Source organism: Abramis brama, assembly GCF_963993115.1.
Source record: "Abramis brama genome assembly, chromosome: 6".
Lineage (NCBI taxonomy): Eukaryota > Metazoa > Chordata > Actinopteri > Cypriniformes > Leuciscidae > Abramis > Abramis brama.
In genome coordinates, this window is record NC_139968.1 from 13,984,354 (window position 1) to 14,008,269 (window position 23,916).

Below are 23,916 nucleotides of genomic sequence, written 5' to 3' on the forward strand. Positions count from 1 at the left end.
CAGGGACATAGGAGGAAATTTTGGAGGGGGTGGTGGGGGGGTTGGAAAGTGATCATAATGAAAGTGCTTCCAACACGTGCCACTGCATGCGACATGCAAAGGGAAGCACTCGTTCCAGTGAGTCTCGTCTGACCCACAGGATGTGAACAAAGACATATTCATGAATCAAGCTGCCCAAAAATTATGCAACTACAGCCTGTCTCCTACTACATCATCAGGACAGAGCACCATAAAACAAGAAATCTACTTCAGAACATCCCGTGCTCCGAGAAGAATTATTTTAAAGAACATTACAAGCTAAAAAAAAAAAACAACAACAAAAAAAACCGTGAAAAGAAAAAAACGAAAGTACAATTTGGAAAACCACTCCCTATCATGACTCAAACAAAACGTCACTCATTTGCAGCTGTGATCATGTCTAGGACTGCTTGCTTTACCAGCACAACAGTTTACAACAAAGTGAGTTGCCAGAATCAGCTCAACAGGCCGTGCGATGCCTTTGGCTATAGCTTTAACCCCACATACATCTTTCTGGTGCATATATAAAAATGGTTTCTACAGCTGGTACCACTCTAAGTCTCTGTGATTACCTTGTAAATTCTTAATGAGTTACTTCAAAAGACTGAGCTGGATAGCGCTGAGGCTTGGACAAATTAGAGAAGACTTGTAGACCAGAATCAGGTCATTACAGCTTTGTTTTTCATACCTGAAAACATGTTGACCTGTAACCCTTCTTAGGAACATGCTACAAATTGTTATGCTGCCATTTAACTGCCTAACAATTACTCTGAGGTCAAGCGGCTCACCTTTCAACTGAGCAATGGATTTTGCAATGTTTCAGGTTGAATCGTGGTATGTCACCTTTTTTGGTTATACATTTAATTTGTAAGGATATCAAATACAACCTACTGGAAAACTTAAACTAGACCAGCATGGACTTGCATGGACAATGCAAATCATTTGAATCCTCATAGGTATTTGCGCACATGCTCCAAAAATAACAAAGAGAGAAAAAACGATAATGGACATGTGCCAAAGTAATACTAGACCATGTAAATTGATCATATTTAAAATTATTTCACTTTTTAATATAACTTAAAATTGCATAATGAAATAAAATAATAAAATAAATAATTTAAAAAATATTCAATAGCATACTTTTGTTGTTGTTTACTTTTCTGTAATATCAAGAACTGTGAAATTTTACACATATTGGTATCAACTGCAGAAATTGTGTCTATACTACCAGAGGAACACACACATATGATACACAGTCTGCTCATGGCCTCTCCTGTAACATATCAAGATGATGAGTGTTGAAACTACAGGAAAGACATGACGGGCTCCATGCAGTGTGTATGTCATAGAAATCATGGCTTATATAACAGCTTCACCATGCCTGGCCTGCAAATTGAGCTTCTAAGAAGGGAAAATCATTCTTAGCCTTACAATGCAGCCATTGTCTTTTAGCCTTGAGCAAATGGCATCAGTTTAAGGAGTGTGACGTGGATCTATGAAATCTTTCTAAAAAGGAAACAAACATTTAAAGCCTCCCCTCCAGCATCCCCTGCTATATGTACAGTGTATAACAGATTATATAAATGAGATGTTCCATGACCTAACTGTCAGGTTGAGTTGCCTTCTTCACAGGTATCACTGTCACGGGCTGTACTAATGCTGCTCAGGTTTGGGCTTGTTCCATTGTATTCCACATGGATGAGAAGTTAAAGCTGTTTTTTCTCTGAACATCTGAACTGCATGGCTTACATTACTGCAAAAATGGCCAATGAAAACGTCACCTCTGGTTAATGGCACATTTCTGATTCTGGAATCTTTGCACACATCAAGCAATTCCTCAGATTTCAAGGCCTGTTTGATATAAAGATGTGTACATAGAAGCATTGTTAGTCCCATCTGTGAGACATTTTATGCTAAAATGAAGCCCAGCTCAAAGTGGCTCCAAATTACTCCAGCAAACGTTCAAAAACACTCTTTCACCAACCTCCAGACACTTGATTTACCCGTAAATTAATTCAACTAGAGAAAAGAGATGTTGCAGAACTGACTTTTAAATGCTAGATATACTAAAACGCTTATTTTTCTGGTTATACTTTTGATCTGAGAAGGAAAATTGAACTGTATATTAGTGCAAATGTTCAACCATTTATGTCAAAACATTGGAAAAGTTTTGCTTTATCATCTGGAAAGGTTCTAATGTGCGTGTTTGGCTTCATGCACATCTTCAAAACTGAAAAGCCACTGAAATTCCCTGCTGAGTCACATAAACCATATTTTCTTACATCACCCTCTGAGGAAAACACTCACCTGTTTTGTGACATCCATTCATCATTTGTCTGCTCCTACCCTCCAGTGTTGTCTCTTTGACCCAGAAGCAACACACTGATCACAAAGAAATCCTGCATGTACTCATGAACATTAACCTCTATTCTTAAACCATCAATCACTGTATTATATCTGCTGGAGTGTATTTCAGATCATGTTCTTTAGCAAGTAACCCAGCTGTTACCTAAGGCATCACCATGGGCTGCTCATTTGAGCAAGGATTAGAACAGAACAGAACAGACTGTTACATTACAGCTGGAAGCTGTTGTACATAAATAATTTCTTGAGAGCGGATGGTGGCCATGACAGGTTTATGTTTTGTTTTGGTGAATGAGAATGAGATGACGGCATGGTCTTCGCAAGAACCAGCCAGTGTTCGAATTGTATCACAGCTAAAGGGGTTTCCCAACCTTACTCCTAAATCCTTACTCCTGAGTCCATGGAGTCCAGGCGTTCCAGTTCATATTGTTTAAAAAAATAAAATAAAATTGGGAAATGAAGGGATTTCTTCTATCAATAGACTACAAAAGCGATATGAGTTCAGCACAAAACATAGCGCAATTAAATTGCATAATTAATCATTAAAGGTGCAGGTTACTACAAGATAAACTATGCAGGTTTTTTTAGCTTAATTTACCTTAACTGAACAGCTTCGGAGTCATTGGAATGGTTATATGACTTTTTTCGGGATGAATGGTGGTCTTCTCGCACCGCCCTAGTGCCTTTGAGCGAAATAACGGGCCAAAAAGCGAGAAAACAGCGAAGAAATTGCCAGAACTGCATAGCGCCGCTTTAAAATATCGCGATCTGGTTCCAAACATTCACACGATCTTACCAAGGGGGTAATCCAGCACCCGGAAAGCGTACCTTCCCCGGAGGCCGCCATTGGTTAGCAGACCATCACCTGCTGTTAGCATTCCATTGACTCCCATTCATTTTGGCGTCACTTTGACAGCGAATAACTTTACATCTGACGTGTTTAAAGACTCTATTTATCCATTGTTTATTTCTAAAGAAACATGACAATGTATAAAAGGCTCCATTACCTTGTATCTTACGTTATGGTCCCGTAGAAGCAGTTTTTGTAAAAATAGGCTAACGATTGCGTCATAACCACGCGACTCTCTGTCGCACAGTAGAGACATTACCGTATAAACAGGAGGAGAAGCTCGCAGTCAATCTGGGGGACGTGGTGGCATAAAGTCAGATAAAGTCAATGGAGAAGCCCATAGAGAGTCATAAAGTTTCTCCTGCTCCTAGCTCATGGACAGCTCCTACTCACGCTCTCCGTCTCTGCAAGATTCGGAAGGGAATTATTCAGATTTCTCTTGGCACAGCTACTAGAAGACTTACAACTGTCAGACAGGTAGTTGCTCACGTCACATCTACGTCATCAAGCTCAGTTTGAGTCTGTGCAGTACGCTCAGCCATCAGGAAGAGAGTGCTTCTAATTGACTTCACTTTTCTCCGTTGAAGTCTATGGGGTCGCTGTGTCCATTTCTTTTACTGTCTATGGATCTTACTCAGTGCTTGAAGTGGGCCGGTACGCACCGGTATCGCAGGACTGGCACATCTATATTTGAAGCTGTATACCCTCACTTTTTCTTGCGTGCCGGCACTTCTCACATGTTGCCGTTCTCTGACAGAAACATAAAATCTAATTAATTAAAAAGGCTAATTAATTAATTGTATACATCACGCTCAAAATTGTGATAAGATTTGCGCGAGCCGTTGATAAAATGTACAACCCATTTTAATTATATTGAGAATGTAGTAAAACGCTGTGGAGAAAGTCAAACATGATCTAAAAACAGCCACTAAAAAGACTGATGAAACGAGGGGAAAACATCTTCCTGCAAGCTATTAAAACTTCTCATGACCACCTTTACTATAATTTATCAAGCTCTATTGTTTTTTTATTGTGGTAGGCTACATTTGAACTAACTTGTTGTAGAATTTATAATAATAACCTGTTAAGGGAATAGACTTTTAAAAAGTTAAAAAGAAAGAAAAAATTAAAATGTGAGCCATCAGTGGTCTACCTGTAATTATATCCTTATTGTAACAAAAGCTATATTAAACAATTACAATAACTACTTTTTCATAAGGCCAAGTGCACGTTAGAATCGAGAGCTTTAAAGTATGGACCTTCTTGAATTATTGACTAAACAATTGGTTTTTCTCATGTGTAAAATGTGTTCTGCTAATATGACAGATATGCCTATTGGGAAAATAAAAAATAATCCAATTAATGACAGGAAACTAACAATTAAAAAAAAATTAGACAAATGAGCAATGATAATTTGACTTCCCATGGCACTTTGTAAACAAGTGATTGTTATCAACCAACTTTGCATGTGTGGGCCATTTTGCAAAAATAAAGCAAAAAAAAAATAAATAAATAAATAAATAAATAAACCTCACGAGGGAGCATTTCCTGCTACCCCGTTAAACGGTTCGCACTTTAACCCCCCAATGTTCAAACCCAAACTACAGCCTTGCCACCTAGGGAGACAACCAGTTCCCCCCTCTCAAACAGAAGTGAACAAAATAGAGTAAATCACCTTTTGAAAGTAACTTGATGCTTCAAATAAAGATATCGATTACATTGTTACACCAGTAGGTGGAGACAAGTGACTGTTAAAAAATGTACTTGTCATTGAATCATTCATTCAAAAGATTTGTTCAAAAACGCTATTCATCTAGCAATGAAACAAGTGATATCTTTATAATTGAGTCCTTGAATCATGTATTCAAACCGATTTAAAAAAAAAAATCATTCAAATTAATTACAAATATTTTTGTAAATAGACTGCAGCAACTAACATTATGCCAGAACCTCTATTAAATTACTCTTTTTTTTTTTTTTTAAGTTGTCTATTCAGAATTGTGGGAGAATTGTAATAAATATAAAAAAAAAAAATTCTTAATTGTGATTGTCTGTTTCCAGAATCTTGCAACTCAATGAGTAAAAACAGCATCAACAGTTTCATGTAATGAGAAGGAGGGGGAGAACAACTCATTAATAGGATACTCTTTAAATTCTGGAGGGGAAAAAAATTGAATTAGCAGTTGAAATTATTTCAGGGGGGGGGGCATGCCCCTGAATCCCCCTAGCAAGAACACTTTTTGGGCCTCTGTATTCATAAAATTGTGCGTATGACCCTGATGGTAACATCCTCAAAACAAAAAGTTTTATAAAATGATAAATATAACATTTCAACCCTTTTAACCATAGTTTAAGAAAAACAATGTTTTATCCAAAAAGGTTTATTCAAATTATTTTGCATTTTAGAATGGTCATCAGTTTCCCTTCCCTTAAAACTGGATTCACCTTTAAATGTTTAATAATTTTAAGTACTAAACTGAGAGGCTGCCATCCACAATATTCCTCAGTTCCCTTTCAGTCGCTCACGTTCGACGTAACGTCGACGTGACGACGTAATTGGGATCACTTCAGGGAGCCCTATCAACTTCGAGTGTCTACAGAACGAGCCAATGAACGTTGGCGTGCGTGAATCGCGTCACGCGCCCCGCCCCGCCGCGCGGGTATAAACAGGAAGCGGGCGCACGCACACATTGTCTTTCACTTCGGAGCCAAGTTTCTATGAGACTTTTTGTCTATCAGAATCAGCCTTTGAAGACTTCAAAAAGAGGATCATCTCTCTGTTCCTGTGTTGGTGTGACGGCGCGATCAGCGGTGGCCGCGAGCATTGCAGCTCTCAACTGCTGTTTTCACAGCATTGTGTTTGTGTTTTGTGTTTTGTGTGTGTGTGTGTCGGTTCGGTGGGCGTTTCCCCTGTGTGTGCATTCACACTGCGGCTACCCCTGGGTGCTTCAACACAAAAGAGAGTTTTTCTAAATCCTTTTTTTATTTTCACTAAAAGAGCAACACAAGCGTGACCCTGCGTCTTTTTCAAGATGTCATTCCGCTTGTGCGTTTCTGGATGCCGTCGTTCCCTGGCGCCAGCAGATGGCCACAGCAGTTGCCTCTCGTGTTTGGGCATTCAACACGCTGAGGCAGCTTTTGTGGATAGTTCATGTTCCCACTGCGGGAACATGACTATCGCAGCGCTTAGATCGAGACTCGCTTACCTCAAGGGAGGTGCAGTCCCCTCGCCTATGCCCCGATCTAGTGTCTATTCTGCCCCGCAGAATAGACCTACTTCGGCGCATGACCAGGGTGATCTGAGGATTACCGTGAGGGCTTCCCCGTCGAGTCATCCTCCGCGGGCCCCTCACGCCTCACAAGCGCTGTCGCCACTGGGGCCCCTTAGTGGACGTCTTGGTCCTTCTCCGGAACGACCAACCGTTTCCTTTGGGGCTCCGGCTGATGACCAGATGTCGATCGCAGCATCGGAGGGGGAGCTGTCCTCTGGAAATGACAACTCGGCTGCGTTGCCCCCCTCGGGGCGTGTAGCGTTGTCCGAGCCAGATCCAGAATGGACTGCTATGCTTTCCCGGGCCGCCGAGAAGGTCGGGCTTGCGTGGAATCCTCCACCACGTCCCGAACCTTCTCGGTTGGACGATTGGTTTCTCGGGGCGGGCCGTGCTGGTTCTCAGTGCGCCGCCCCGGTACCTTTCTTTCCGGAAGTGCATGAGGAGCTTTCTAGGACGTGGAAGGCACCGTATAGTGCCCGAAGCCGTTCTAGTGGCTCCTCACCCCTCGGCACCCTCGACGGCGGGGCAGCTAAGGGGTATGTGGATATCCCCCCAGTGGAGCGGGCCGTCGCGATGCAGCTGTGTCCGGCGTCCGCTTCCTCTTGGCGGGGTAATCCACGCCTCCCGTCCAAGGCCTGTAAGTTTTCGTCCGGTCTGACGGCGAAGGCTTACAAGGCCTGTGGACAGGCTGCTTCTGCCCTCCATGCCATGGCGCTCTTGCAGGTCCACCAGGCCCAGGCGCTCATGGACATGAACGAGGGTGGTTCTGACCCAGAGCTCCTCCGGGATCTCCGTGTGGCAACCGACCTCGCCCTCCGGGCGACGAAGGAAACCGCACGTTCAGTTGGTCAGGCGATGTCCACCTTGGTGGTCCAGGAGCGCCACCTTTGGCTCAACCTGGCGGATATGAGGGACACCGATAAATATCGGTTCCTGGATGCCCCTCTTTCCCAGGTTGGGTTGTTCGGCGACGCGGTCGAGAGCTTTGCCCAACAGTTCTCGGCCGCACAGAAGCAGACGGAGGCCATCCGGCACATCCTGCCCCGGCGGACCGCTGCTGCTCCCACCCGTCCGCCGGCCGCAGACCCTCCGTCTACTCGTCGCCGAGGTCGGCCTTCTGCGGCGTCCTCCGCTCCCGCTAAGCCCCAGCAGCAGCAGCAACCATCCAGGCCTCAGCGCGGAGCAAGCCGTAGGAAGCCGACCCCGCCCGTCCAGGCCGCTGCCAAACCAGGAGGCAAGCGACGGTGCAAACGACCCTGAGACGGGCGGCCCGGAGGTGGATCAAGTTGCTCTTCAGGAGATGGCGAAGGCGCCACTCCTTCCCCCGGTGGAGGGCCGGGCGGAGAATCTTTTGTTTCCTTTTCTTTTTGTTCCGCCACTGACCCACGGGTCAGTGGTACCCACATTTTCAAAAAAAGAGCAATTTCTGAAACCTCTGGGCCCCAAGAGGGCGCGCTTGGCAGTCGACGACGCCGCCATGCCTTGTCACTCCCCAGCCCCTCTTTCATCGCCAGCAGGCAGCAGTGGCTGTGTCCTGGACGTTCTGACGCCTCCGCACACCCGCTCTGCCCTTCGACGGAAGCAGGTATGTGTTGCACCACACACTCAGACCCCACTTCGGGCCGATGTGCCGTCCGAGTCGGGTCCCTGCATTCCGCCGCGCTGCCCCACCCCGGCTACGTCTGTGGTGCCCTTGGTCCCGCTTGCTCGGTTTCTGGGAGCCTGGTTAACGCTTCCCAGCCCGTCTCGCTGGCTCATCCGTACCATCAGACTCGGCTATGCGATTCAGTTCGCCCGGCGCCCCCCTGCTTTCAAGGGCATCCTGTTCACCCGTGTTCTGGCGGACAATGCCCCCGTGCTCAGGGCGGAGATCGCAGTCCTACTGGCGAAGGACGCGATCGAGCCGGTCCCTCCAGCCGATATGAAGACCGGCTTCTACAGCCCGTACTTCATTGTACCCAAGAAAGGTGGTGGGTTACGACCAATCCTGGACCTGCGCGTCCTGAACCGGTCCCTTCACAGGCTACCGTTCAAGATGCTTACGCAGAAACGCATTTTCAAATGCATCCGTCCCCAAGATTGGTTTGCAGCGATCGACCTGAAGGACGCGTACTTTCATGTCTCGATTCTCCCTCGACACAGACCGTTTCTCCGCTTTGCGTTCGAGGGACGGGCATATCAGTACAAGGTCTTACCCTTCGGGCTGGCCCTGTCGCCCCGCGTCTTCACGAAAGTCGCGGAGGCGGCCATTGCTCCCATGTGCGAGCATGGTGTTCGCATCCTCAACTACCTCGACGACTGGCTTATTCTGGCCCAGTCGAGAGAGCAGTTGTGCGAACACAGGGACATGGTGCTCAGTCACCTCAGCCACCTAGGGCTTCGGGTCAACTGGGAAAAGAGCAAACTCACCCCCGGGCAGAGGATCTCTTTTCTCGGTATGGAGTTAGACTCGATCAGCATGACAGCGCGCCTCACCGAGGCCCGTGTCCAGTCAGTGTTGAACTGCGTGAGCACGCTCAGACGCAGAACAGCGGCACCACTGAAACTGTTTCAGAGGCTCCTGGGGCATATGGCATCTGCAGCCGCGGTTACGCCGCTCGGATTGCTTCATATGAGGCCGCTCCAACACTGGCTCCACGATCGAGTCCCGAGATGGGCGTGGCAGAGCGGCTCGTGCCGGGTCCAAGTGACTCCGCACTGTCGCCAAACTCTCAGCTTGTGGTCGGACCCTTCGTTCCTGCGGGCAGGTGTCCTCCTGGAACAAGTGTCCATGCCTCTACCACCGGCTGGGGGGCCACGTACAACGGGCATGCAGCTTCAGGTCTGTGGACGGGGCCTCAACTGCATTGGCACATCAACTGCCTCGAGTTGTTAGCAGTACGTCTTGCACTGAGCCGTTTCAAAACGCTGCTTCTAGGCAAGCACGTACTGGTCCGTACGGACAGCACTGCGACCGTTGCGTACATCAACCGCCAAGGTGGTCTACGTTCCCGCCGCATGTCACAACTCGCCCGCCATCTCCTCCTCTGGAGTCAGAAGCATCTGAGGTCGCTTCGTGCCGTTTACATTCCGGGCCTGCTCAACCGTGCAGCCGACGAGCTCTCACGGCAGCAGGTGCTACCGGGAGAATGGCGACTCCATCCCCAGGTGGTCCAGCTGATTTTCAGGCGCTTCGGGACCGCACAGGTAGATCTGTTTGCCGCCCCGGACACGTCTCATTGCCAGTTGTTCTATTCTCTGACCGAGGGGACCCTCGGCACGGATGCTCTGGCACACAGCTGGCCCCGGGGCCTACGCAAGTATGCGTTTCCCCCAGTGAGCCTTCTTGCACAGACCTTGTGCAAAGTCAGGGAGGACGAGGAGCAGGTCTTGTTAGTTGCGCCGTATTGGCCCAACCGGACCTGGTTCCCGGAACTAGTGCTCCTCGCGACAGCCCCTCCCTGGCCCATTCCTCTGAGAGAAGGCCTGCTCTCTCAGAGACGGGGCACCTTATGGCACCCGCGTCCAGACCTCTGGAAACTCCATGTCTGGTCCCTGGACGGGACGCGGAGGTTCTAGGTGACCTACCCCCTGCGGTAGTTGACACCATCACTTCCGCTAGAGCCCCCTCTACGAGGCGCCTCTATACGTTGAAGTGGAACCTGTTCGTTGACTGGTGCTCCTCTCACGAGGAGAACCCCCGATCTTGCTCGATCAGAGCCGTGCTTTCCTTCCTGCAAGAAGGGCTGGAGCGAAGGCTGTCTCCCTCCACCCTTAAAGTGTATGTTGCCGCTATTGCTGCACATCACGATGCTGTTGATGGTAAGTCTTTGGGAAAGCATGACCTGATCGTCAGGTTCCTGAGGGGAGCAAGGAGACTAAATCCTCCTCGCCCACTCTCTATACCCTCTTGGGATTTGTCTCTGGTCCTTTCGGCTCTTCAGAGACCACCCTTTGAGCCTCTGCAATCTGCTGAGTTAAAAATCCTGTCCTGTAAGACAGTTCTCCTGGTTGCATTGGCCTCCATCAAGAGGGTAGGGGACCTGCATGCATTTTCGGTCGACGAATCGTGCCTAGAATTCGGCCCGGATAACTCTCACGTGATCCTGAGACCCCGGCCCGGATACGTGCCCAAGGTTCCTACCACTCCCTTCCGGGACCAGGTATTGAACCTGCAAGCGCTGCCTTCGGAGGAGGCAGACCCAGCCCTGGCTTTTCTCTGTCCCGTTCGCGCTCTGCGTCTGTACGTGGACAGAACGCAAAGCCTCAGGACCTCAGATCAGCTCTTCGTCTGTTACGGAGGCCAGCAGAAAGGGAAGGCTGTCTCCAAGCAGAGGATGGCCCACTGGATAGTGGATGCCATCGCCTTGGCTTACGAAGCCCAAGGCGTGCCCTGCCCGCCTGGGTTGAAAGCCCACTCCTCTAGGAGTGTCGCTTCTTCCTGGGCGCTGGCTCACGGCGCCTCGCTGTCAGACATCTGTAGAGCTGCGGGCTGGGCGACACCTAACACGTTCGCTAGGTTTTATAGCTTACGTGTTGAGCCGGTTTCTTCCTGTGTGCTCGCTTCTACTAGCCGGTAACACCGAAGTTCCCGCTCTAGTGTCGGCTTGCTGCGCCACTCCCTTCCTAGGAACGGATACGTGCGCTTTTTACTCCAGTCGAGTTCCCCACTTGGCGAGCCCTGTGAGTTCCTCCGCACCCCTTCGGCAGTCGGACGTTGCGGAGCGTCCGACGCCAGGTCTAGTGCTTGTATGCTTGTGTAACTTGTGCTAGGCTGGGTTCCATATGTGGTGATCCCTGCGGCGATCCCATATGTGTATTCTTCCACGACCAGCTCCCTGCGGTGAGCCCGTGTCTTCCCTTGGCAGAGCCCGCTCTGCCGTCACTGTCCGGTGTGTCTCCCCCTTCGGGTGGAGCCACCCCAGTGACATTCCATATGTTGCACTGCCCCTTCGGCCAGTCCATATGTGTATTCTCCACATGTTACCTCCCTTCGGGCAGGATGTGGCTCCGCAGCGTTCTTTCCCCTGGAAAGGTACGCTTTCCCAGTGTTATCCAAGAGTTCCTCTGTGTGGGGTATAATGGAACAGCAGTTGAACTCCCTCTACGCAGGCCTTCCGCCCCAGCAGTTGGGGGTCTGAGAGTTCTGCGTAGGGCGCTGGATGTGGCAGCAACCGTGGCGTTTTCCATGGGATCCCAATTACGTCGTCACGTCGACGTTACGTCGAACGTGAGCGACTGAAAGGGAACGTCTCGGTTACTGTTGTAACCCTCGTTCCCTGAAGGAGGGAACGGGAGACGTAACGTCCCGTCGCCACCGTTGCTGACCATCGCTGCATGGCCGTCACAAATCTCGGCTCCTCAGCGAAAAACAATGTGTGCGTGCGCCCGCTTCCTGTTTATACCCGCGCGGCGGGGCGGGGCGCGTGACGCGATTCACGCACGCCAACGTTCATTGGCTCGTTCTGTAGACACTCGAAGTTGATAGGGCTCCCTGAAGTGATCCCAATTACGTCGTCACGTCAACGTTACGTCTCCCGTTCCCTCCTTCAGGGAACGAGGGTTACAACAGTAACCGAGACGTTTTCTTGGACAACCCGAGGACAAATGTATTTGAAAGGTTTGTGTGACCTGTTCAATTCTGTATGCACCAGAGGCTGACATTTTTTCGGGAATCCCGCGGGTCAAAATCACTATTAATCACGGGATTGGGACAGGACAGGAAAAAATGTCAGCGGGAGTGGGCGGGACCGGGAATCGTAATAAAACTATGATACCCAACTTTATACAAAAATATACCGTTTATATAAATAAACTCTATATTTAAATTTTGAACCAAATTCTATTTGCCCTGTCTCTTTGCTCTCCTATTTGCTTTGGTGTTGCTGGTAAAGTGAATGACGTGCTCCACAGTTGGTGGCTGTAATATGCGTGCCTGTGTGTGTGTTTGCATGGATGATTTACAGGAAATGTAATGTGTTTAATGTGCATTGTTTAAACTGGCTTTCAGTTCAATAAAGAAACATAAACTGTGCTATGCGTGTTACTCATTGCGCGGCTCGCAAGCCTCATGTGGGTCGCCAAGCTAATTTGTTCCTCGCATGGCGGTAAAAAATATGGTGATATGATCATGCAGTCACTACAGATATTTCATAAAAACATTAAAAACATTAAAAACAAGTAGGGCAATAACATAACCCATTGCAAACTCAAAGTGTCAGCTCTATTACAAATAATTTCGATCGGATTGAAAGGGGTGCTGCTTTATCGAGAGAACATATAAACACTGATCGATTGAAAACCGAAACTGAAAAGATGACGTATGACGCGCTGAACGAGCTGTTCTCCTGATGAATAAAGTGTCATATAAATGAGTGTCCTGTCATTCTATAATTCTCCTTTCAGTCAACTGTGAAGTAGAGCAGGACAAACGGCTCACCAGTCCTTTCAGATTCTCATCCACAGCACGGCGCCGAAACTATGTTCATAGTTTTCAAATTATGACCAGAATTGGATAAAAATTAAGTCTGCTGTTTAAAACAAATCACGAACCAACGTATGAGAATGGTTATTAAGCAACAACAGTGGAAACTTTGTATATTTGTGCAGTGTGCGCATGTCAAAAAATCTATTCCGATTTGAATCGTTTGACTTATAAACGCGCACATCAACCCGATCATGTTTCACAGCACGATGTTTAGCGTTCATGTAAACTACATTCAGATTCATCAGTCGGAATGAATTCAGTCCGAATGAAACAAAAGTTGTGCATGTAAACATACAGTCTCTGTGGAGATGCCAGTTATGGTGGTCTTTCTTGGATGGTTGGATGCATGATAGGCTAATGTAGAAAAAAAATGCTTATTCCTTTTTCATTAAGGGAAATCATCTTGTCTCAGTAACAAATTTGACTGTTAAATCATGAAGACTGTTTTTTTTTTTCTCACCCTTTGTTACATTGCATATTTACTGTTCAGGGGTGACAGATTGATAAGCAGACATGGTATTTATGACTGGATGTAACTTTTTATGCTTTGCGGTAAAATGGCTCTCCTACTGACTTTGAAGACTACTATCAGTGCGGCTCTCATGAAAAAAATAGTGAAGACCATACAGTATCTGTACTGTATTTTTTTTACTTTGACAGATTCCGGTCAAAAAACACAACACGGGAGTGGGAGGGAATAGGAGTCATTCTTCTGGGATTGGGACGGGATTGGATGTTTTTTCGTGGGATTGGGACGGGACAGGATTTTTTTTGTGGGAGTGGGACGGGAGAGGTTTGGAAATCCACTCCCGTGTCACCCTCTAGTATGCACCACATATCCAGATTCCTAGACAATGTATCTTTAATTCGGCCAAAATCAAACAGGTAATTTTCTCCAAGTAGAGATTCTGTTGAATAAACATATTTGTGCCACACACAATTAATAAATGCTGTTCATTGACCTTTCATGTGCCTGTCTTGATAATTAAGAAAATATTGTTTGGAGGAAACATGGAATTGACCTGTTTAATGCTATTATAGATCATATAATATTTCATTTTTAAGTACATCTGAAAAGTCATTAAATGTAAAAAAAAATAAAAAAAATAAATAATAATAATAATAATGAAAAAAGCCCTGCAAAATCACATTTAATGAACCTTATTGCATACAGTATGAGAAAATGACGTTATGCTTTTTTGTCCGGATATATTGATTTAAAATTCATAAATAATGCAATTCATACATGTAATGACTTGATCTGTTTTATTTGAATTATGAGAATTATGAATTGTGCTTCTTTTATGCTTTTGATTTCGGAATTATTCGGAGGGGATGGGGCATTTTCTTACCATTAATGCTTGGATAACATACATCTCCTTCTATTAGAAATATGGCTATTGCAATGGCTGCGATATACGTAAACCTACCAACATCCGTTGCCATAATCACCAGTGTTAAATTAACACTGCTCGGTATTTATATGAGTCCACACTCAGAGTGTTATAAGTAACACTGAAGCAGTGTTAAAGTTAATGAGATAATTAAGTGATTAATTGAGTGATTATTGGCCATTATTGAAGACACCTGATGTTAACAAGCAGAATCACTGAAGGAGAAAATCACAAATGTTAAGTCGTCACCATTATGGTGATCAGTGTATGCTTTAGTTGGGCTCATGACCTTTAAATAATTAACTTCAGATTTAGTTTTGGCTGTTCTAACTGAGTTATAACAGCCAGATGATCAAAGAGAAAAGGTGATATGATGGTGTTGGTTGTGTTTTAACATCAATATTTCACAATCATTTGACCTGAATCACTGAACTCATATAGAGCCTAGTTTCTGAGTTACTTTTTACTTTATTGATTTTAGCAGTACTGTACTTGAACAGCATAATATTTTAACATTTACAATGTAATCCAAATGATTTCTTAAAAGTTGTTCTTACACAATTTTTTTATTTATTTTTTTAGACACAGACATCAAGAATCAGCCTGTGAATCTCAACAATGGTGACAATTATAAAGCATGTTGCAGTGCACTCTGGGTGCCACCAATCAAAACTCATTCATGGCTCCCAACATGCATTGCTGCATGAATAAATAATGAGCTTATGTTAAGAGTTGATCTCTTTATCTGAATATATGGTTTGTCACCATTGCTGAGATTCATACACTAATTCTTGATGTCTCTGTGTGCCTACATGAAAGATTTGTTAAGAAGCTTTTTGTTGTTGTTGTTGTTGTATCAGAACAACTGTTAAGAAATCATATGAAAAAAAAATGAAAAAAAACTTTATGAACATACAAAATTTATTTCATATCACCGATGAAAAATGTCATGAATGTCAAGCAAATTATAAGGGCAATAATGCAACAGTATTTTTAAAGCAAGCGCCTTAATTTTTTCCCATTCTTGTCCCTTAATTCTTAAGGGTGTCAGGGAGCCCCCCTCAGCTCGAACACTGGAACGACCATCTGTACATCTGGAACTGAAGAGAAACGTCCAGAGCTCCTTTGCAGGAACGGCATGCTGGGTATTTTCCACCTCTTTATTTGCATGTCCTGAGGAAAAGACGATCATTGAGTGAATGTAGGTCAGAGTGTATTTTCGCTTCGCTTTTGAGATCCAGATGAGACCTAAATCCTGTGGGGTTTAACGCCTATTAATGTTCTGGACATCTTGTGCATAAATGTGTGGACGTTACACGTTCCACATGTTCATGGTGGTGAAAGAGGCTGTGATGCGTCAGACTTTAATTTCTCTCGCTTGAGGGGCCCGGCTCACACTGAGACTCTTAGCACACTTAACACTATAGACAGGAGTGGGCTTAAAACCCACATGTGTGCAAATGACAAGACACATTTTCATGGAAGGGTGACATCTTAAACTTTTAAACAGCTTATACTACAAACATATGATTGCAAAAAGATTAATAATGACCAGTTACTAAACATTTATACTTCAATATACTTGTATAGAAATATTTATTTACATTATATATTTATGTATTTATTAGAGATTTTGCTTGGAGGCACATGACCCCCAAACCCTTTATTTACAATATATTTTCATCTTTTCAAACTATACATACTTATAATGTCATAAGGCTTCAGCTTCAATATGTGATCAGAGTTTTACGATCGATATATTCCAGTGAAGTAAGTTTTGTTAGGAATACAAAACTGAAGTGAGTTTTAAAGTAATAAAGAAACACCTGTTCAATCATGTGATCGCTGGAACGTGTTATGTGAAGCATTGCAGTTTAGCTTTTAATCCAGAAGTCTGCACATTTAGATAAATACTAGTGGATTCTCATGTTTACTTGTAGTAGCATCTTCATTCTTAACTATTTTCCACTAAATTACACTAATCTGATACACTCTTTTTTATGTGCAATTCATTCATGCACAAAATTAGAGGTCGCTCTTGAGCCGGTATGACCAGCGAAGAAGAGCGATGTAACATTGTATGATGACACATGAGGAAATCAGTCCTCCAATTGCCATTTATGAGCTGTGTCCTAATTCAGAGTCTGCATCCTTTCGAAGTATGCGGACTTCAAGTGCCACACCTACGAAGTCCACAAAGTGTTTAACCGAGTGATGTTAAATGGGACATAATGGGTTAAATGGGTTAAATTCCCCTCTGAGAAATATAAATACTCCCCCAATTTGTGTTTCCTGGCACCAGGCCTGCCATGTGTCTAATCAAGTTGTGTTGCAAATTTGAAGTTCACAAAAATATTTCTGTGAGATTTTTGTTTAGATTGATTTTTTTATGCATTCTCCTGTCATAAATTAATATATTTGGAACCTTAAGTCTCAGACCTTTCCAACGATATGTGTTTTTAAAGATTTGATAATAAAATAAAAAAGTAAATTTGGTCAAATTTTAAAAATGACACCACCCACGAGGGGGAGTCGTCCGCTAAAAGGTCTTAAAGTACCGTTTTCAAGGTAATGCAATGTGCTATCTCAAAATAGTTTTCAGGATAAATTTTGAGTGTTTGAGCTTTCGAGTGAGACCTAATTTATGATGACTTTTAAAATATGTGATAGGAAAAAAAGGCCAACTGACCGTTAACATACAAAGCAACAAATATCTATTTTATGCCTTGTTATGTGATCAGAACCAATGTAAGATTAGTAAATGAAAAAATGTAGTTATGCTGATTTCAAAAAAAAAAAAATATATATATATATATATATATATATATATATATTCATACAAGATACAAGATACAAGATACAATATACTTCTTATTTAGTGTAAAATTGTCACATATGGCAAAACTAGTTCAAGCAAGCAATATACCTCAAAATTTCAGAAGATGCTTTCTTTGGTCAGGAGGATTTGCGATTCGGAAAATGTGTGCAGTTGTAACCCATATGGGCTGGTCTTGAACAGTTTGACCTAATCTGCTTTTGTTCACTCACTTATTAATGTCACATATTGACTTTTCTTGTGGTGCTTTGTTGGTCAACCTTTGATGGTAGGCTGATGTTGGTTGTTGTCAAAATTGGAGCAGTGTAGCATTTGTTTGCTTAAAATTCTGCCTCTTTTAATTTCAGTGGTGACCTAGAATCTGTATCACACCACATCTATGCTCCCAAATTAGGCCCTGTCAACAAATCCATCTGCAAGTAATGTTTGGGACAGTTTATTGAGGAGCATCTGGACTTGTTATCGTTTCGTTTAGATGATTCATCACTCATAACAGGGGCCTATACAGCTCAAATGGAAGTAATTTAAAGCAACCTTGCTGTGTTGTAAAATGTTTGTTTGTTTAAGAGTTTTGTTTGAGGCACTTAGTAGCCTTAGTCTCTTCCTGTTGAAGTTAGAATAAGATACATTTTGGACTAGTCCTTTTGCTAGTCATCAAACGTCTGGCTACATGAGACTACAATGATGGTATCTTATGCATCACACTTTGTGATTTAACATACAACCTTTCAATTACCACTACTAAGCCACAGCCATCCCATGATACTTATGAGCCATATAATTATCAGATAATGATTTCAGTATACTGAAACATGAGTCCCACCTCACATACAGAAGCACTGACACGAAATCTAGCGTCAAACATGAACGTTCCCTCATTTCCCACATAGTAAGTGCAGGCACAGAAATTCCTTATCTATGATCCGCTGCCAAAACCTCTTCATTCGGTGGAGTCATAAATTGCATTACTGAAGACACCCATAACAAAGCCACTGCAGCCATTTCACTGTTTAATGGGAAGTTTCTCACAACTCAGTTTTCTTCCTTTTCTTGTTAAATGTTCCAAGGTTTCATTCACTATGACCTTGGCCATCACCCATGACCATCCATAACAGCATTTTAGGCCAGTGGTTGTATTTCTGCTAGATGGACCAGAGAAATTGCCTAGCAGTGAAAAGGAGAGACTGATGAGTTAGGGTGTTTTTAAAAGCCCATCAAACTGACTTGGCATCATACATTTTTCAGGATTCTTTGATGGATATAAAGTCATCAAAATATAATTTCCAATACCAAATATTTGTAAATATTCCAACTCTAGTCCTTAGACTCTCAACCGAGAGTTACAAAAGTTTCCAATCCAAACCATAAGGTCCACATATTGAATGCATCTAAAAATGTTCCTAATTTCTCCTAAACATGACACACAAACACTGATTGCTGAAGAATTTCAGGCATGTTATTTTAATCTGGCAGAGATTTAAGTATTTGCTTTGTTAATTCTTGCACCATAAAGGAGACACACCTTTTAAACATGTTTTGTTGTCAGTTAAAACCAGCTGTCGCTACATAATATTCCACTGACTGTGTGCTAACCGGTCCCGAAGTACTGAAATCACAGCAATCTCTTGCCTGAAGCAATTTCTAGGAATTATTTGGCTACGTCTTGTTGTACCAGAACAGATCTCTATCAATTATAAAGACTCTGAACATCATGTGTGTAGTGGAGTACCATTTACTATTGGTTGTTACCCAATAAGTTTCTGAAATGTCTTGTGGAGCTTTATGGAAGCAAATTATTGCAGCTGTCGTAACATAATATTCCACTGACTGTGTGCTAACTGGTCCCGAAGTACTGAAATCACAGCAATCTCTTGCCTGGAGCAATTTCTAGGAATTATTTGGCTACGTCTTGTTGTACCAGAACAGATCTCTATCAATTATAAAGACTCTGAACATCATGTGTGTAGTGGAGTACCATTTACTATTGGTTGTTACCCAAGAATTTTCTGAAATGTCTTGTGGAGCTTTATGGAAGCAAATTATTTTTTGATGTTCCATGAATAGAGAAACAGCCAAGGACAAAATGCTCTCACTCACATTTCACATTTCCACTTGGCATTGAAATTTGTTTGTTATATATAAAAAAAGAATAAGTATCTGAGCATGTGCGGTACTGCCAGTACTGATTTGAAAATTATGATACATTTTGATCAGTTATGATACACATTCTAGCAACAGCAATAAAAAAGTGCTGAAATATTATGCATGTTATTCATGGTCCTCAGTGTATAGAATCATTAAACTGTGATGTTATGCATTCCATATATACTTATCCAGCATACTTCACCTTTAAGGCTTGAAAACACTTTCAAGTAATTAAGGATCCTGTTTTCAAGTGCTCTGGCGAAGTTCCTACTTTTGGGTTCGGAAATTCCAACATGATGTGCGTTCAAGTGATATTGTTTTTAAATAAGATGGATGTTGTCCAAAAAGCCTGATAGTTTTTAATTCTAATGTAACATAAATAGATGCACATTTGGTTAAATCTGTGTATTCTATTATTCCTAGGCTATAGCAGAGAGTGATGGGAAATGTAGTCTTGATGGATAATGTTGCCTCCTCATAAACTAGATAAATGAGTGTTTACTGGCTATCATCAATGCTATTCTTCATTAATTGTTCAGGAAATGTGTAAAAACAATTGTACTATCAACATTTATAATTATTATATTTAATAATGATTTGCTTCATTGTGTTTTTTTTTTAAATGACATGCACAACCTGGAAACGTCAAGGCTTGAAGAAATGGAAATGTTTTTAATGGTATTTTGAGTTTATGGTAGTGTTCATTTGCACTTGGCACGACCATTGTGACGTGACTTAAACACACTAGAAATTTTAAATATGCAATGTAACAGAAGAAGTAAGAGACAGATAATTTCTTCCGTATTGTGACGCACATCCAAGTGAAATGGATTATCAAAAAAAAAGTAAAACATGTAGGGCGGGGACTTGGTTATATCCCTTGGTTGTTGATTGGATAGAAACATATCTGAATATAAGAAAGGGGCGGAGTTTGTGATTGTGATTGAAGTGATTGGAGAAGTCCAGCATATGTCACCAAAGAGAAGTCTGTCGTTTCACCGGAAGATCAAGAATATGAAATATTATAAAAAAATTATGAATGGTTCACAATAACATTATTAAGATGCATTTTATGATATCATTTTATATTTCCATTTCATTTCAACTTTGTTCAAGTCTGCTCTTTTCCTTTGAAGCTCCAAAAAGCACCATAAAAGTAGCCCATATGACTCGTGTGCTATATTCTTCAGATGCCATAGAGAAGAAAGATTTGGCTTTGGAACGACATGAAGTTCAGTACCTGATGACAGAACTTTCATTTTTAACTATGCTTTTAAACCTCTCAGTGAAAAAAGAAAAAAAAGAAAAAAACAGAAGCAGGAAGAGATTTTAATCTCTCTACCGTCATAAATCCAGGCACTACTTTAAAAACTGTTATCTTGGGGTGTTTTTGAGGAAAGGATGGTTAACTGTTATCGTGTGTTTTTCTTATCTGCAGGTATGACTAACCCCTCAGCCGCTGTGTAGGCTAAATTGCAGATGTAGCTCAGTGCTTGGATTACGATTAGCTATCATAGATTTCCCTGCACTGCATCCAGAAAGTGATGCAGGTTCACGTCAGTGAGTGGGCTCTGTTCGTCAGAAGCTTGTTAAATGCCTGCTGTGATGAAGCTGAGCTTCTGTGTGCACTGCTAGTAAAACACTGGCTATTTATTAGTTGAATTGCCGCCCAATTTTTGTAATAATGTGGCTATTTGTAGCCTGTAAAATTCTGTATTCATTTAATAACTCTCATATATTTACGCTTTTATTCAATGGAAAAGAGCAGCATGAACATTCTTAAAAATGTATTCTTCATACAGGTTTGGAATGACATGAGGGTGAGTAATATATATTTTTAGTTTACTTTAATATATTCCTTTAAAGCTCTTTTTAAAAACAGAAGCAATATCTTGGGGTGTTTTTGAGGTAAGGTCTATTGAGCTCACCTTGTGTGTTTTCCTGTCATGACTAACCCCTTGGCAGCTGTAGAGTGGCTTGCAGCTGTAGATCAGCATTTGGGTTATGATTAGCTATCATAGGTTTCCCTGCAGTGCATCCAAAAAGTTATGCAAGTGGATGTCAAAGAGTAAGATGCTTGTTAAATGCCTGCTGTGATGAAGCTGAATTTCTGGACAAATTTATTAGTTACGTTACAATCCAATTTCTGTAATATTGCTGCAATTTCTAGTCAAGTGTGCCTGCTTGTGGGAAAATTTGGGTGTATTTTGTGGCGGGTGAGCAAAGACAGATCCAGTAGGTCTAGTGTCAGCCCTCAGAGAGACTTTTTAATTTGACATATATCACGATTATGTTCAGTTAGTTTCCAGTAAGTAATCATCTTCGTCTTACCTCCTCTCTACACCACTCTTGGAAACGTGACAGAATAACCGGTCCCAATAATATTATGCAGCAAATTTCACTGCTTTCGACCAGGAAGGACATTTTTCTTCTTCTTTTTTCCCCGAATATTCAGTTTGCTTCTGCCAGCTCACCCAATGCTTTTATTTTAATGATGAGATGTTGAAATCTTCGTTTTGGATAGGAACACATTTTTATTCTCCTTTGGACTTACCAAAAGTGAGGCCATTCTCCGGTGTGTGGAGTGTGTGTATGCCAGGGAAATGTCAGTCAGTCCTTCAGCTCCGTCTTCGCTGGTTTCCTGCAGCCCCTTGTCTTCTACCCTGATGCTTTGCATTACGGATAAGCCTCCACCAGGGACCATCAGCCCTATGGCTCCACCGGGCTCTCTCGGACCACCGGCTCCACCTTGGTCTAAAATTACCCATCTAACGCCACGGACAGGTCTGCTGCGCTCCGGCTCTCTCCCTCTACAGCTCCGTCATGCTCCGCCATCCCTCCCATCCCTCAGTTGCTCCAGTTCCGCCTCAGTCTTTAGGTACCCGGTTCCACCTCGAGGGGTCATCCAACAGCTCTGTCACAGCCTCAGAAGCCTCCGGTTCCATCGGCTCTCTGTCTGCGCCTAGAGCTCCACTATCAACGGCTTCTTCTCCGTCGGTCGTCCCCCAGATGGCATCAGCCAAGACTCCACAATGGCTTCTCTTCCTGGTGGTGTTCTGTCACGATTATGTTCAGTTAGCTTCCTTTTCCATGGACTTTTAGTTTGCATTCATCAGTTTCCTGTCTCCTTTGTTCTCAGTTTGTCTCCCTGGTTACTCATTACGTTCTAGTTAGTCTCTATGGTTACTCATCAGCTCCCTTATTTGTATCACCTCTGTTTCTCCAATCATCATATGCCTGTGCTTCTGTTTCCTTTGTTGGTTATCAATATTGTTGCTCTGAGTTTGGTGAAGGTTTGCATGTTATTATAGTCTGTTTGAATTAATCTTATTTGTCCTACCTTCTCTCTACACCACGCTTGAAAGGGTTAATATATTTATATTTTTTTTGTTTGAGGGCCATGCATCAGTCGCAGTCCTGGTTCACTAAGTGCTCTAGGCAAAATCAAACATGACTTTGACTTTGGACCTTTTTTATGATGTGTGATATGTGCTCCTTTGTTTTTCCATGTGTGTGTATGAGGACTCTACTGCAAACAAAATCTAGACAAAATTCTTTGGGTACAAATAAAGTAACTTGAACTTGAACTTGACTAAAGAAAAACATTTCTTTCTTTTTTTTTTTTACTTTTGACGCTTTTCCACTGCATGGTACAGTTCAGTACTCACAAGGACCAAAAAGTGCCTTGCAACACAGAAAACCAACAAATGTTCTCCCTTTTCTGGCTTGCTTTAGAAGCCCCTATATTTTTGTCTGTTTCACCATGAACACTGCTGTCCTGCTGAAGTGTATTGCAAAACAAGGCCATAGGCATGGATTATTCTCGATGTTGCTTTAACTCTGACACACCACCTTGTTGGACACAGCTCGAGTAGGTTGGTTACATCCTAGTTGAAGAACAACTCAAATGTTTTTGCACTTTGCTGACTCCCTGATAACTGTTGTAATGTTCTGAACAAATTTTAATGCATCGGCTACCAAACGCACCTCCTGCACGAGTTCTTGCAGCGGCAGATCTAGAAAATGGTTGCAGCAATGCATAAACAACAAGCAAGGACAAATTTCTTTAAGATGTGCTTGCACCCCAGCGAGGCGACCAGACATTTTATGTGCGCCATCAAAGCAATACCCTTGCAGTTTTTACAAAGGGAGATTCAAACGCAAAAACTCATCTTTCACACAGGAAAATAAATGTTCCTATGTAATGTCTGGTGTGGTATAAAATCCTAAAAATGCACTTTGCTGTGCGAGGTTTGTGTCGACGTGGTACAGGTGACGAGAACTGCTCGTCTGAGCTTATATCCATAGTCTCGCAGGCAGTAAGGCCATATTATGGACGGCTCACTGAACAGCATGCAATTCGTTCTAGATTTTCATTCTGTATGGTGTCAGACATACAATTGTCTTTCTCAAGCAGCCATTTACAAGCTGGTAACAAATGCGTACGTTCAAGCATAAGCTGCCAAAACACTCCATCACGATGAGACCATCCTCTCATAGGCAGACCCTCTCAAGCTAGAAATTTAACTGACCTAAAGGCTAGCTCCAAAACTGTCCTGGCAGTGTTTTGT